This window comes from Budorcas taxicolor, chromosome 3 (genome assembly GCF_023091745.1).
Source record: "Budorcas taxicolor isolate Tak-1 chromosome 3, Takin1.1, whole genome shotgun sequence".
In the NCBI taxonomy this organism is placed as follows: domain Eukaryota; kingdom Metazoa; phylum Chordata; class Mammalia; order Artiodactyla; family Bovidae; genus Budorcas; species Budorcas taxicolor.
Window position 1 is genome coordinate 10706547 of NC_068912.1, and position 14521 is coordinate 10721067.

The following is a 14521-nucleotide window of genomic DNA, read 5'->3' on the forward strand; positions in this document are numbered from 1 at the left end:
GATTGTAGATGTGTACAGTTTCCTTAAACATGCTTTAGTTTTCTTTTTCAGGATCCTAAGTGGTGTTATGGTCGCCTTTATGAGTAAAATATCTCCTCCATCCCCAAATTTTCAGCAACATTTCTCCAGAATAGATTCATAAGATGTGACTGTTTTAATTCATGAAACACTGCAATGCAGAGCTATTGGAGCTCCAGTAGGCAACATGTAGTCGCTAATAAATAACCCATGTTGGTCTCCCGTTTTGTGATTTGTATTGGTATTTTTGCTCTTAGAGCTTTGATTTATGGTTCTAAGGAGCAATTTTGGGAAATCATTTACCCATCAGCTAAGACAATCTGACTATTGCACATATAAAGTCAAAGGGGGCAGTCCTGAGTCAGAGGGATCTCAGACACCCAAGCCCCAGACAGCCCAACTGATACTGCTCTTTCCAGGAGGATAACCGAGATTCTGGGCACAGTGACCACAGGAAGGAACATGAAGTTATCACCATGTTTCCTGGTCATCATTAGCCTCTTTAGTGCTTTTTCTCAGGTAGGTAGGTGCTGCTTCAGGTGGTAGCTGGGCTTTTGTATCAGGGCTGTCTGTGCAAAGCCAAGTTAGGGAAAATAGCCAGCACTGGGGAGCAAAGAAGGCAGTCTGCAGTTTTTAAGTCCAATCTCTTGTACATAGTAAAAGAATGCATCTTTGTGGCCTAACAAAGATAGAAAAGAGACAACAGGCCCAAGATGAAGTCAGTTGTGTTAACTCCCAAGTCAGCAAACCAAGACCTAATACCTAACCTAACTTCAGCTTCAGCCTCTCCCCAAAATGTGACCTTTCACCAGTCAATCTGAAATTACATGATCAGGATTAATGAGGTAACCCACCCAATAAAACCCTTTCCTTCCCTCATAGGAAGGTGACCTTGCCTGAAATAATCCGCCCTTTGCTAGAAGCTTCTGCTTCTTACTGCTTTCTTCCTATAAAAGGCTTTTATTTGGATAAGCTCTTCGAAATTCCTTTCTGTTAGATGGGAGGTTGCCTGCTTCATGAGTCATTGAATTCAAGCCAATTAGATCTTTCCATTTACTCAGTTAATTTAGCAGATTTGGAGGCAGTGACAGACTTCAAAGTTTTCTTTCAAGAGTTTTCAAAACAAGAGACATGGATGTGGTCTCCTCGGAGGTTTTTTGGTTCGGTCATCTTCAGTGGGGCTCTGGGCAAGTTGCTCTATGTTCTAAGCTCTGCTCTCTTTTTATGAAGCTTCTGGTCTAATTGGCTTGCTAATCAGTTCCCCTTGTTTCTGTCCTCAGATTCCATGTTGGGAATGATCGACGACTTAGTCTGAAGTTCTCCACTGTGTGGAACCTCAGTCTGCAATTGATAGTTGGGGACTGCTGGTTCAGTTCTTTATCCACCCCACAAATTCCACATCAGGTGAACAGCTGGAGCAGGACTAGGTCCCGCTGAAAAATTAGACTGGGTTTCAGATTGTACTGAGTTTGACTTAAGCTGTACTGGGTCTAGTAAAGTAAAGGCTATTGCTAATGAGAATCATAAAAGTAAAAAAGAAAAAACCCCACATAATTGGTCAACATGGCTCAGGCAGTTAAAAGCTGTGCTCAGGCAGTTAAAAGCTGTCAGAGTGCCTCTGCCCTCCCAATACAGGTGGCCCAGGTTTAATCGCTGGTCAGGGAACTAGATCCCACAGCCACAGTGAAGATTGAAGGTCTGAAATCTACAGCTAAGACCTGGTGCAGCCAAATAAATAAGCAAATAAATCTTAAGAAAAATAAAAATAAATAAAGAAGAAAGTTGTATAAGGTTTGTGGAAAAGGAATCTGGTAAGGGTTTTTATGCATGGTTAAGACTGGCTAAAAGAAGCAGAAGATATTAAGAAGAGGTGGCAAGAATACACAGAAGAACTGTACAAAAAAATCTTCACGACTCAGATAATCACGATGGTGTGATCACTCATCTAGAGCCAGACATTCTGGAATGTGAAGTCAAGTGGGCGTTGGAAAGCATCACTATGAACAAAGCTAGTGGAGGTGTTGGAATTCCAGTTGAGCTATTTCAAATCCTGAAAGATGATGCTGTAAAAGTGCTGCGCTCAATATGCCAGCAAATCTGGAAAACTCAGCAGTGGCCACAGGACTGGAAAAGGTCAGTTTTCATTCCAGTCCCAAAGAAAGGCAATGCCAAAGAATGCTCAAACTACCACACAATTACATTCATCTCACATGCTAGTAAAATAATGCTCAAAATTCTCCAAGCCAGGCTTCAGGAATATGTGAACCATGAACTTCCTGATGTTCAGGCTGGTTTTAGAAAAGGCAGAGGAACCAGAGATCAAATTGCCAACATCTGCTGGATCATGGAAAAAGCAAGAGAGTTCCAGAAAAACATCTCTTTCTGCTTTATTGACTATGCCAAAGCCTTTGACTGTGTGGATCACAATCAACTGTGGAAAATTCTGAAAGAGATGGGAATCCCAGACCACCTGACCTGCCTCTCGAGAAATCTGTATGCAGGTCAGGAAGCAACAGTTAGAACTGGACATGGAACAACAGCTTGGTTCCAAATAGGAAAAGGAGTACATCAAGACTGCATATTGTCACCCTGCTTATTTAACTTCTATGCAGAGTACATCATGAGAAATGCTGGACTGGAAGAAACACAAGCTGAAATCAAGATTGCTGGGAGAAATATCAATAACCTCAGATATGCAGATGACACCACCCTTATGGCAGAAAGTGAAGAGAAACTAAAAAGCCTCTTGATGAAAGTTAAAGGGGAGAGTGAAGAAGTTGGCCTGAAGCTCAACATTCAGAAAACGAAGCTCATGGCATCTGGTCCCATCACTTCATGGGAAATAGATGGGGAAACAGTGGAAACAGTGTCAGACTTTATTTTTGGGGGCTCCAAAATCACTACAGATGGTGATTGCAGCCATGAAATTAAAAGACACTTACTCCTTGGTAGAAAAATTATGGCCAACCTAGATAGCATATTCAAAAGCAGAGACATTTCTTTGCCGACTAAGGTCCATCTAGTCAAGGCTATGGTTTTTCCTGTGGTCATGTATGGATGTGAGAGTTGGACTGTGAAGAAGGCTGAGTGCCAGAGAATTGATGCGTTTGAACTGTGGTGTTGGTGAAGACTCTTGAGAGTCCCTTGGATTGCAAGGAGATCCAACCAGTCCATTCTGAAGGAGATCAGCCCTGGAATTTCTTTGGAAGGAATGTTGCTAAAGCTGAAACTCCAGTACTTTGGCCACCTCATGTGAAGAGTTGACTCATTGGAAAAGACTGTGATGCTGGGAGGGATTGGGGGCAGGAGGAGAAGGGGACAACAGAGGATGAGATGGCTGGATGGCATCACGGACTCAATGGATGTGAGTCTGAGTGAACTCCGGGAGTTAGTGATGGACAGGGAGGCCTGGCGTGCTTTGATTCATGGGGTCGCAAAGAGTCGGACACGACTGAGGGACTGAACTGAACTGAAGACTGGCTAAGGTGGAAATGAATTCTAGTGAATAAATTTTAATATCAAAAGGAAGCAGTTATAAAGTTAGAATGTGCTTTTCCCCCTCTGTGAGAACAAAAAGGTTTTATTGAACTGTTGTTCCCCTTTTGATAAGAGATTGTAAAAGTTTTCTTTTTTGACCTTTTAAGTAATTTGCTTAGAAAAGAACGATTTTGTGTCTTATCAGAATAATTTCCTGTGCTATCTTTATCGGGTCTTTTGATTAGTTAAGAAAGCAAGTCTTCTTTAGTAAAAGAGCTACGTTTTTCTTTACCATTACTTAACTTCCTGCATTTGCGTTTGAAGTCTTTAATTGCTATTATTGTTAAATGGATAACAGTATTTTTTCACAGTGATCTATGATCCTGCTTGACCAAGGACTTTAAAATCTTTTGATTTCTTTGACAAACTTCCCCCAGGTCAAATTCTAAATGAAGTCATTTTGACCTCAAACTAACTTTGGGTTATTACAGGTCCCCTGCAAAATTTTTAAACACTTGTTCTCTCTCTGTATAAAAGGAAATGTTAAACAATTTGGTTTATTTGATATATTAAATCATATTGGAAGCATTGTCAAATAAGAAGTAGTACTAAGCCTTCTTTATGCTGTATTTGTATAAGTTATAAATTTTGTAAAATTGTGATAAATTCCTAGAAATCTGACATATCCTGGTATGATTATCAGTCATAACTCCAGTTATCTTAAAACATTCTGTGTCACAGAAATATGCAAATTTCCTTGTCAATGCCGTTAAAATGAGCTCTCAACAGATTTTTAATGATGGGCATTTTAAAGTTTTTTTGTCATTTACAGACAGTTATTGTTTTACTCAGATGCTTTTGCAAAAGTGTTTCCTCAAATGTGCTTCATCTTCAAGAAGATTAGTGGAAAGGGCTTTGACAAGTACAGGTTTCTGTTAGCTTTAAGATCATAAAACTGATTTGAGTAAAATTTTACAGAACTGATGGAAAAGCTGGATTTGAGCAAACAAATATTAATTACATAGGACTGAATGAATTCATGGGAAATAGATGGGGAAACAGTGGAAACTTTTTGGGCTCCAAAATCACTGCAGATGGTGATTGCAGCCATGAAATTAAAAGACGTTTACTCCTTGGAAGAAAAGTTATGACCAACCTGCTGCTGCTGCTAAGTCGCTTCAGTCGTGTCTGACTCTGTGTGACCCCACAGACGGCAGCCCACCAGGCTCCCCGGTCCTGGGATTTTCCAGGTAAGAACACTGGAGTGGGTTGCCATTTCCTTCTCCAATGCATGAAAGTGAAAAGTAAAAGTGAAGTCGCTCAGTCGTGTCTGACTCTTCGCGACCCATGGACTGCAGCCCAGCAGGCTCCTCTGTCCATGGGATTTTCCAGGCAAGAGTACTGGAGTGGAGTGCCATTGCCTTCTCCGACCTAGATAGCATATTAAAAAGCAGAGGCATTACTTTGCCAACAAAGGTCCGTCTAGTCAAGGCTATGGTTTTTCCAGTAGTCATGTATGGATGTGAGAGTTGGACTGTGAAGAAGGCTGAGCACCGAAGAATTGATGCTTTTGAACTGTGGTGTTGGAGAAGACTCTTGAGAGGCCCTTGGACTGCAAGGAGATCCAACCAGTCCATTCTAAAGGAGATCAGTCCTGGGTGTTCTTTGAAAGGAATGATACTGAGGCTGAAACTCCAATACTTTGGCCACCTCATGCGAAGAGTCAACTCATTGGAAAAGATCCTGATGCTGGGAGGGATTGAGGCAGGAGGAGAAGGGGACGACAGAGGATGAGATGGCTGGATGGCATCACTGACTCGACGAATGTGAATCTGAGTGAACTCTGGGAGTTGTTGATGGACAGGGAGGCCTGGCGTGCTGTGATTCATGGGGTCGCAAAGAGTCGGACACAACTCAGTGACTGAACTAAACTGAATGAATTAAGGAGGAAGATTATAATTTTTTTGTTTGAAATATTGCTGGTTCCTTAATATTTTTCTTTCCAAATTTCAGAAAATCTTTTTTCTTAAGCTGTCTATGACTTAAAGCAATTTGGCAAAGTATACCTTTGTAAACAAAGATGAAACATTTACTTTTTGTCTCTACCTGATCCCTCCCCAAAACTCTTGAATATTCTTTTCATGGCATTAGGGTTAGTCATTTACATAAATTCAGTAAGAATCTGCTCTCCTTCTAACAGTACACAATTACAAATACAGGTTATATTACCAAGGTTTTAGCTGAAATGTCATATTTGAGGGAGATGTGCATAGACTCGGATATGACCATTCCTTTTAAATTTTTATTTTTAATTAGAGGATAATTAATTCACAATGATGTGATAGTTTCTGCCATACATCAACATGAATCAGTTGTAACTACACATATGTCCCCTTCTTCTTAAACCTCCCTCCCCATCCCACCCCTCTAGGTTGTCACAAAGCACCAGCGTTGGGTTCCCTGTGTCATATAGCAAATTCCCACTGGAAATCTATTATACATATAGTAATGTATATGTTTCAATGCTACTTTCTCAAATCCCCCCACCCTTTGCTTCCCCACTGTGTCCAAAATTCTGTTCTTTATGTCTGTGTTTCCTTTGCTGCCCTGCAAGCAGGATCATCAGTATTATCTTTCTAGATTCCATAAATATGTGTTAATATATTTGTCTTTCTCTTTCTGACTTATTTCACTCTGTATAATAGGCTCCAGACTCATCTCCCTCATTAGAACTGACTCAAATGCTTCCTTTTATAGCTGAGTAATAATCCATTGTGCATACGCACCATAACTTCTTTATCCAGTCATCTGTTGATGGACATATAGGTTGCTTTCATGTCTTAGCTATTGTAAACAGTATTGCAATGAACATTGGGGTACATGTGTCTTTTTCAATTATGGTATCTGCAGGCTATCTGCCCAGTAGTGGGAGTTTGGGGTCATATGGTAGTTTTATTCCTAGTTTTTTAAGGAATCTCCATAGTGTTCTCTATAGTGGCTGTATCAATTTGCATTCCCACTAATGGCACAACAGGGTTCCTTTTACTCCACATCCTCTCCAGTGTTTATTGTTTGTAGACTTTTTGATGATGGACATTCTGACCAGTGTGAGATGATACCTCATTGTAGTTTTGATTTGCATATCACTAATAATGAGTGATGATGAATATCTTTTCATGTGTATATTCAGTTCAGTTCAGTTCAGTCGCTCAGTTGTGTGTGTATATTAGCCATCTGTATGTCTTCTTTGGAGACATGTCTGTTTAGGTCATCTTCCCACTTTTTGACAGGGTTGTTTGTTTTTCTGGTATTGAGCTCCATGAGCTGCTTGTGTATTTTGAAGGTTAATCCTTTGTCAGTTGTTTCCTTTGCTGTTATTTTCTCCCACTCTAAAATTTGTCTTTTCACTTTTCTTATAGTTTCCTTCATTGTGCACATTTTGGGGTTAAGTTAGGTCCCATTTGTTTATTTTTATTTCCATTACTCTGCTGCTGCATGCCAAGTCACTTCAGTGGTGTCCGACTCTGTGAGACCCCATAGACGGCAGCCCACTAGGCTCCTCTGTCCCTGGGATTCTCCAGGCAAGAATACTGGAGTGGGTTGCCATTTCCTTCTCCAATGCATGAAAGTGAAAAGTGAAAGTGAAGTCGCCCAGTAGTGTCTGACTCCTAGCCACCCCATGGACTGCAGCCTACCAGGCTCCTCCACCCATGGGATTTTCTAGGAAGTGGGTAATAGGAGATCTTGCTGTGATTTATGTCAAAGAGTGTTCTGTCTATGTTTTCCTCTAATAGTTTTATAGTTTCTGGCATTACATTTAAGTCTTTAATCCATTTTGAGTTTAGTTTTTATGTATAGAGGTAGGCAGTGTTCTAATTTCATTATTTTATACATAGCTGACCAGTTTTCCCAGCACCACTTATTGAAGAGACTGTCTTTTCTCCATTGTATATTTTTGCCTCCTTTGTCAAAGCTAAGGTGCCTATAGGTGCATGAATGTATCTCTGGACTTTCTATCTTGTTCCATTGATCTATATTTCTATTTTTGTGCCACTATCATACTTTCTTGATGGCTGTAGCTTTGTAGTATAGTCTGAAGGCAGGGAGGTTGATTCCTCCAGCTCCACTGTTCTTTCTCAAGATTGCTTTTGCTATTTAGATAACCATCAGTTTTAAGGAATTAAGGTTTACTGTCTGGAGTCAATAAAGTCCCTTGGGAAAATGGCCTGGTATTTTACTTACAAGGTTTCAACAGAGCAGTCTTCAAAAGAGCTTGCATGGTCAATCACTATCTTGCTGCATTTTTGTAAATAATCAGGAAAGACTGAGGACAGGAGGAGAAGCAGGGGAGAGAGGATGTGATGGTTAGATGGCATCACTGACTCAATGGACATGTGTTTGAGCAAACTCCAGGAGATAGTGGTGGATAGGGAAGCCTGGTGTGCTGCAATCCATGGGGTCGCAGAAAGTTGGACATGACTTAGTGACTGAACAACAACAACAACAACAACAACAACAACAAAGGCCAAATTTAGTGCAAATAAATTAGTTGCACTGTGGTTATCTTTGATTTTTGAAAATGGGGGTGATTATAAAATGATTATAAAATAAAAATGGGAATGATTACAGAGAAAAAAGTTATGTGTGCACATCTGTAGATATTAAGTTCGAATCCTGTTGATTATCTTTGAGATTTTGTTATATATCTACAAGTTGGACTGGGTCCTGAATTTTTCTATTTTCCTAATGAATTTGGTTATAAATCTCCAAAGAAATGTTTCCACTTTCTCCCATTCTGATTTGGAATCACTGAGAAAAAAGATTGCCCTTGAATCTCTTCAGAAGAGACTCATGATCCTTCTCCCTACCCGAATGGCAGCCAAAATCCAGGGACTTGAACCTTAGGTACACATCTCATAGTCACAGAAGGCTCCATTTGACTTCTGGTCCTGCATACCAGCTGGAGACATCTCAGCCTGATCAAAAGGGCAGAACTGTTAAGAAAAAGAGAGAGAGACAGTTGTTTGGAAATGGAGTCACCTGTGTTAAGCCCCATGTTAGCAAGTCAAACTGCAATAACTATTCTAATTGTAATTTCAGCCTCTCCCAGGAATGTGACATTTACCTTGTCAGTCTGGAATTACCTGGCCTCTCTAATGAGGTAATCTACCCAATAAGATGCCATTTTCCCTCCATAGGATGGTGACCTTGTCATAGGTCTTTGCTAAATAGCCCACTGAAATAACCCACTCTTTGCTAAAAAGTTCTCTTCCTATTCTCTTCTGTCTATAAAAGTCTTTAATTTTGTACAGCTCTTTGAAATTCCTTTCTACCTGCTAGATGGGATGTTGCCCAGTTCATGAATCACTGAATAATGACAATTATATCTTTAGATTTACTCAGTTGAATTTTGATTTTTAACAAAGCTCCACTGTTGACATTTCCCTTCTCTGTCTTTTCACCCTTACAGATATGCACACAAAGGACTTTGTGTTCCCCAAAGCGTCGGATAATTCCTACGTGACGCTGACTGCACACTTAACTAAACCACCCCAGGCCTTCATGTGTGCCTGCACATCTCTACTGACCTGACCTTCAACTATAGCCTCTTCCCTTTCACCACAAGAAAACAGCATAATGCGATTCTCTTCTTCAACATAATGAGGGACTGGCAGGTACAGTGTATCATGGGTGGAGCTGACATCTTTTTCAAGTCTCCTGAGGGTTCTCCTGCACCAAAGCACTTCCGTATGATCTGGGAGTTAGCCTCTGAGATCACAGGGCTCTGGGTGGATGGGAAGCCCATTGTGAGGAGGAGTCTGGAGGAGGGAACCTCTCTGGGGGCAAAGGCCAGCATCATCCTGGGGAAGGAGCAGTCTGTGTTCACTGGGGGCTTTGATAAAAACCAGTGTTTGGTGGGAGACATTGGAGATATGAACATGTAAGACTTTGTGCTGTTGCCAGAAGAGATTAGCAGTGTCTATGCTGTGGGACCTTCAGTCCTAACATCCTTAACTGGCAGGTGCTCAAGTTAAAAAACCATGGTGACATGTTAGTCAAATGCCACCTATGGCCCTGAGGCCCTTTCGCTAATCCTGAAGATGCCTCCTGAGGATTACACCTTACATTTCCCGTGTTTCTGGCTCTGATGTTTCACTGACCCCTTGTGCCCTGGGGGAGTGTATTTCCTTCTCCTTTCACCACTCTTTTTCTATCAGCACATGGGATAGTGCTGAGAAGAGGGTCTTAAACATGGTTCACATTAGAATTACCAAGCCATACCCCAAGCTAATTAAACCTGAATTGGGAGGCGGATGTGGGACCCAAACATCACTATTTATTAAAGCTCTTGAAGTAATTCCAGCTTTCAGGGGAGGTTGAGACCACTGAATTTTAATCATAGTTTAAGAGCAAGTGGGCTGGCTTTTCTCCTAAAAGACTGAGTGTGTTTAACTGTAGTCCTGCCAATATTTTCATTTCCTTTTTATAGGAACACCAATCCCATTTATTGTGTTTTATTAAATTATCTAAAGAATACGGGAATAGAATTTTTCTGGCATTCTGCTTCCACCATCAGATTGTGGTCATTAAATATTAGAATTATCTTTAATTCTTTAATCCTTTCAATTTGAATATTCAAAAACTGAAAAAGATGTTTTTGTTCTTTTTTTTTTTTTGTTTAATTTGTTCTATTTTTTCTTCAGGATCACCAGTTTTTATTATGTGAAATTTCCATTATTTTTTCTTCTGTTTATTATTACCCAGCTTACTTTTATGTGTGTCCTTCATCCTTACATTTTGAGCTTTTATTTCTTCAACCCTATCTTTCATATTTGTGTTAAGAAGGAAGATTTTTTTCCTCCATGCCTCTAGGGTGTTTCATTGGCCTAAGAATTAAATTGACATTAGACAAATTAACAGGAGAAAATAAAACAAAAACTTAATTTATACATAGGAAAAACTTGAAAAATTTAGTAACTTTCCAAAATGGCCAAAATCATCATCTTAGATTGGGACTTGAACCCATGGTCTTCTCATTAGAATCACTCACCTGGTGTCTGAACTAACTGAGGCTCAGGTTCTTTTGTGCCTCAGAACAGAAAGAATTCAGCGAGAAACAAAGTGATAGGTAAGAAATGGATTTATTTAGAGAGAAACAATCTCCACAGAGTGTGGGCCATCTCAGGAGGCAAAAGGGCCTGAAATATGGTGTGATTAGTTTTCATGGGTTTGGTTATCTCATAGGCTTATGAGTGAGAGGATTATGTCAACTATTTCAGGAAGGGCAAAGGTTTCTAGGAATTGAGCCCCTGCCTACTTTTTGATCTTTGATGGTGAGCCTCAGAACCATCATGATGCTGGTGAGTGTGTCCCTTAGCTTGTTGACGTGTTACAATTAATGTATGCTGAGGCTCAAGGTCTACTGGAAGTTGACTCATCCACCATCTTGGACCTATTTGGTTCTAATTAGTTTATGTCATGTCCTCATGACATAAAGTTATATCATTCTTTTAATTGTGTGCTGCCCCCTTCCCTTCTGTTTCAGTAGGGGGAACTTGGCAGGGCTTGGAGACCAAAGCCCTCATTGTGTCCCATTGTCTCTGTATGGCATAGCAAACATTTGTTTTTCTATCTCTATGTGAAATATCTTTTTCCCCTTTGAAGGCTCAAATTCCTACCCCATTCTCCTTCTTTCAGTGGCTTTTAAGCCACAATTCCCTAACTAATCCTTGTGCCTCATTTTTCTTATGGGACCTTTATTCATACACAATTAAATTTGGTTTTCTCCTGTTAATTTGTCTCATGCCAATTTAATTTTTAGACCAGCCAGAAGAACTTAAAAGGGTAGAGGGACCTGTTTCCCTTCCCTAACACCAGCCACAGGGCTGATGTTGTGATCCTTCCTGAGTCCTATGTTTATTGCTCAATTCCTTTAGAGCACACAGGGAAAGAGATGAGATTGTCCTTTCAGAGCTCTAACAGGAGCATGAAGACAGACAGAAGCTCCTCTTTTGATAGCTGTATATTTTGTGGTTCCACACCTATAATCAGATCTACAGGAGATCAAACCAGTCAGTCCTAAAGGAAATCAACCCTGAATATTCATTGGAAGGACTGATGCTGAAGCTGAAGCTCCAATACTTTGGCCACCTGATGTGAAGAGCTGACTCACTGGAAGAGACCCTGAAAAGGGAAAGATTGAAGGCAGGAGGAGAAGGGGGTTACAGAGGATGAGGTGGTTGGATGGTATCACTGACTCAATGACATGAGTTTGAGCAAACTCAGGGAGATAGTGAAGGACAGGGAAACCTTGAGTGCTGCAATCCATGGGGTCTCAGAGAGTCGGACATGACAATGAATAAACAATATACAAACTGTAGGAAGTGGGGCTGAGCAGACTTCAGGCTTGAGCAGAATAATGGAAAACCTCTCACAAGACAGCAGAGAGGGTCTGTGAACTTTTGGGACAGGGTTATAGTCGAATCTGGCCTCTGTAGTCCAACACTGAATTAAATCTCAGAGACAGAGTTTTGGGTGAGGTAGAAAAGAATAGCTTTATTGCTTTTTCAGGCAAAGAGGAACATGGTGGGCTGTGCTCCTTAAAACTGTGTGTCCTAACTCATGCAGACTTGGTGAGGAGTTTTATAGCAATAGTTCAGGTGCAGAGTTGCCGATAAGGATTAGGGTATATAAAATCTAAAATCTGGCTTCAGGTGGTCTCTTGATGAACTCCTCGAAGTTATCAAACTCTGACTTTTTCTAGAATGAATAATGCTAACATATTCCATTTATTGGTGGTTTTAGTTCTAAGAGAGCACAAGTGAAGTAAAGTGAAGTCACTCGGTCATGTCCGACTATTTGCGACCCCATGGACTACACTGTCTATGGAATTCTCCAGGCCAGAATACTGGAGTGGATAGCCTTTCCCTTCTCCAGAGGATCTTCCCAACCTAGGGATCCAACCCAGGTCTCCTGAATTGCAGGAAGATTCTTTACCAGCTGAGCTACAAAGGAAGCCCAAGAATACTGGAGTGGGTAGCCCATCCCTTCTCCAGCAGATCTTCCTGACCCAGGAATCAAACTCTTAGGGGAAACACACTGATTGAAACTGCTCACCCTGGCCAGGCACCATAGTAACCATTTGCATGAGTTGTTTTATGACAGGAGATCCTGATAAGGAATATGGAATTAATAAGCCACCACCAACCGGAAGAGTTCCAGAAAGGTTGAAAGGAGACACCGTGTGTCCATCCACTTCCCAGGATCCCTCTTGCTAGCATCCATCTTGGCTGAGCCATGCGTGCACTACCAGGAAACATTCTGAATTAGAATGATTGGCCAAAGACCACCCAGAAACTAATCCCATCACCATAAAACCCGAGACTGTGAGCCATGCGGCAGAGCAGTTCTCCTGGGTTCCCTTACCCTACTGCTCTCCACCTGGGTGCCTTTTCCCAATAAAATCTCTTGCTTTGTCAGCACATGTATCTCCTCAGACAATTCATTTCCGAGTGTTAGACAAGAGCCCAGTTTCGGGCCCTAGAAGGGGTCCCCCTTCCTGCAACAAAACTGGAGTCTCCTGCATTGCAGGTGGATTCTTTACCAGCTGAGCTATCACGGAAGCCAACAGAGAGCTCAAAGATACTGTTACATGTATCCTTCAAGGCAGAACCACGACTCTGACCCAAGACAGCACGATTGCTTCTTGGCTGCTCCTTGCTGTCTCTGCCTTCCCCTTCCCTGATTGCATGCATGCTAAGTCACTTCAGTCATGTCCGACTCTGTGCTACCCCATGGACAGCAGCCCACCAGGCTCCTCTGTCCACAGGATTCTCTAGGCAAGAATACTGGAGTGGGTTGCCACTTCCTGTTTTAAAGACCAGGAGCTTCATAGGGTCCTGCTCAGTTTCTAATTGGATTTCAAAGCCCAGGGTCTGGATTAGAGATCCAGTAGGTTGAAGGGATTCACCATTGAATAAATATAGAAGAAGGAAGACTCTGACTCTGTGAACAGCTTGTCAGCTTGTGGTGGAGGAAAAAAAAAGGAATTATCACAAACTTAAGGAAAAAGGAGAACCTTTCAAAGATCTTTGCTTCGGATGCTTGTGGCTATAGGGAATAGGTTTGCTCTGCAGTGGAATTGTTAGGGAAAACACACTGACTGAAACCGCCCACCCAGGCCAGTCACCATAGTAACCATTTGTGTGAGTTATTTTACCACAGGAGGTCCCAGTAAGGAACACAGAACTAACAAGCCACCACAAACTGGGAGAGTTCAGGAAAGGTCAAAAGGAGACTCCATGTGCCCTATTGCCTCCCAGCATCCTTCTTGCTGTAATCTATCCTGGCAGAGTGATGCATGAGCCACCAGGAAGAACCCTGAGTCAGAATGACCATCCAGAGAAAACCCAGAAACGAATCCCATCACCATAAACCCGAGACTGTGAGCCATGTGGCAGAGTAGTCCTCCTAGGTTCCCTTACCCTCCTGCACTCTGCCCAGGTGCCCCTTCCGAATAAAACCTCTTGCATTGTGAGAGTGAGTGTCTTCATGGACAATTCATTTCTGAGTGTTAGACAAGCACCCACTCTTGGGCCCCGGAAAGAGTCCCCCTTCCTGCAACAGAATGTGGGTGACAGTGAAGGGTGAGGGGGCTTCAGAATTTCACGTGTGGTCAGAAATGTTGGATTTTTTAGATCAGAAACTCAGGGAGAATGAAATCAACTTAAAGGACAAACTTTATTTTATAGTCAAAACAAAAGTAAGTAGGAAAGGAAAGGGAGGTACTGTGATCTTCTGTGTTGGTTCTACAGGGAGTAAAAAGAGCAGGGTTAGTGTGAGCAGTTGGCTTCACCTTTCACAGCTCAGCAGTCAGCTTGCTTCAAAAGAACAGAGAGAAAGGAAGTGGGATGTTAGAGGAAGCAGCATCAGATCAAACTTCTGAGGAAAAGAAGATGGAAAGAAAGATTTTTGTATCATTGAAAAGCCCAAGTCAGTTCAGGCCTGGAAACTCTAAATCTTCAGA

At 41.5% G+C, this 14521-nt stretch overlaps 1 pseudogene; it reads left to right on the forward strand.

The window, feature by feature from the left end:
• The first annotated feature begins 480 nt into the window (after nucleotides 1–480).
• On the forward strand, nucleotides 481–9574 carry LOC128044845 (C-reactive protein-like; annotated as a pseudogene).
• Nucleotides 9575–14521: the final 4947 nt, after the last annotated feature.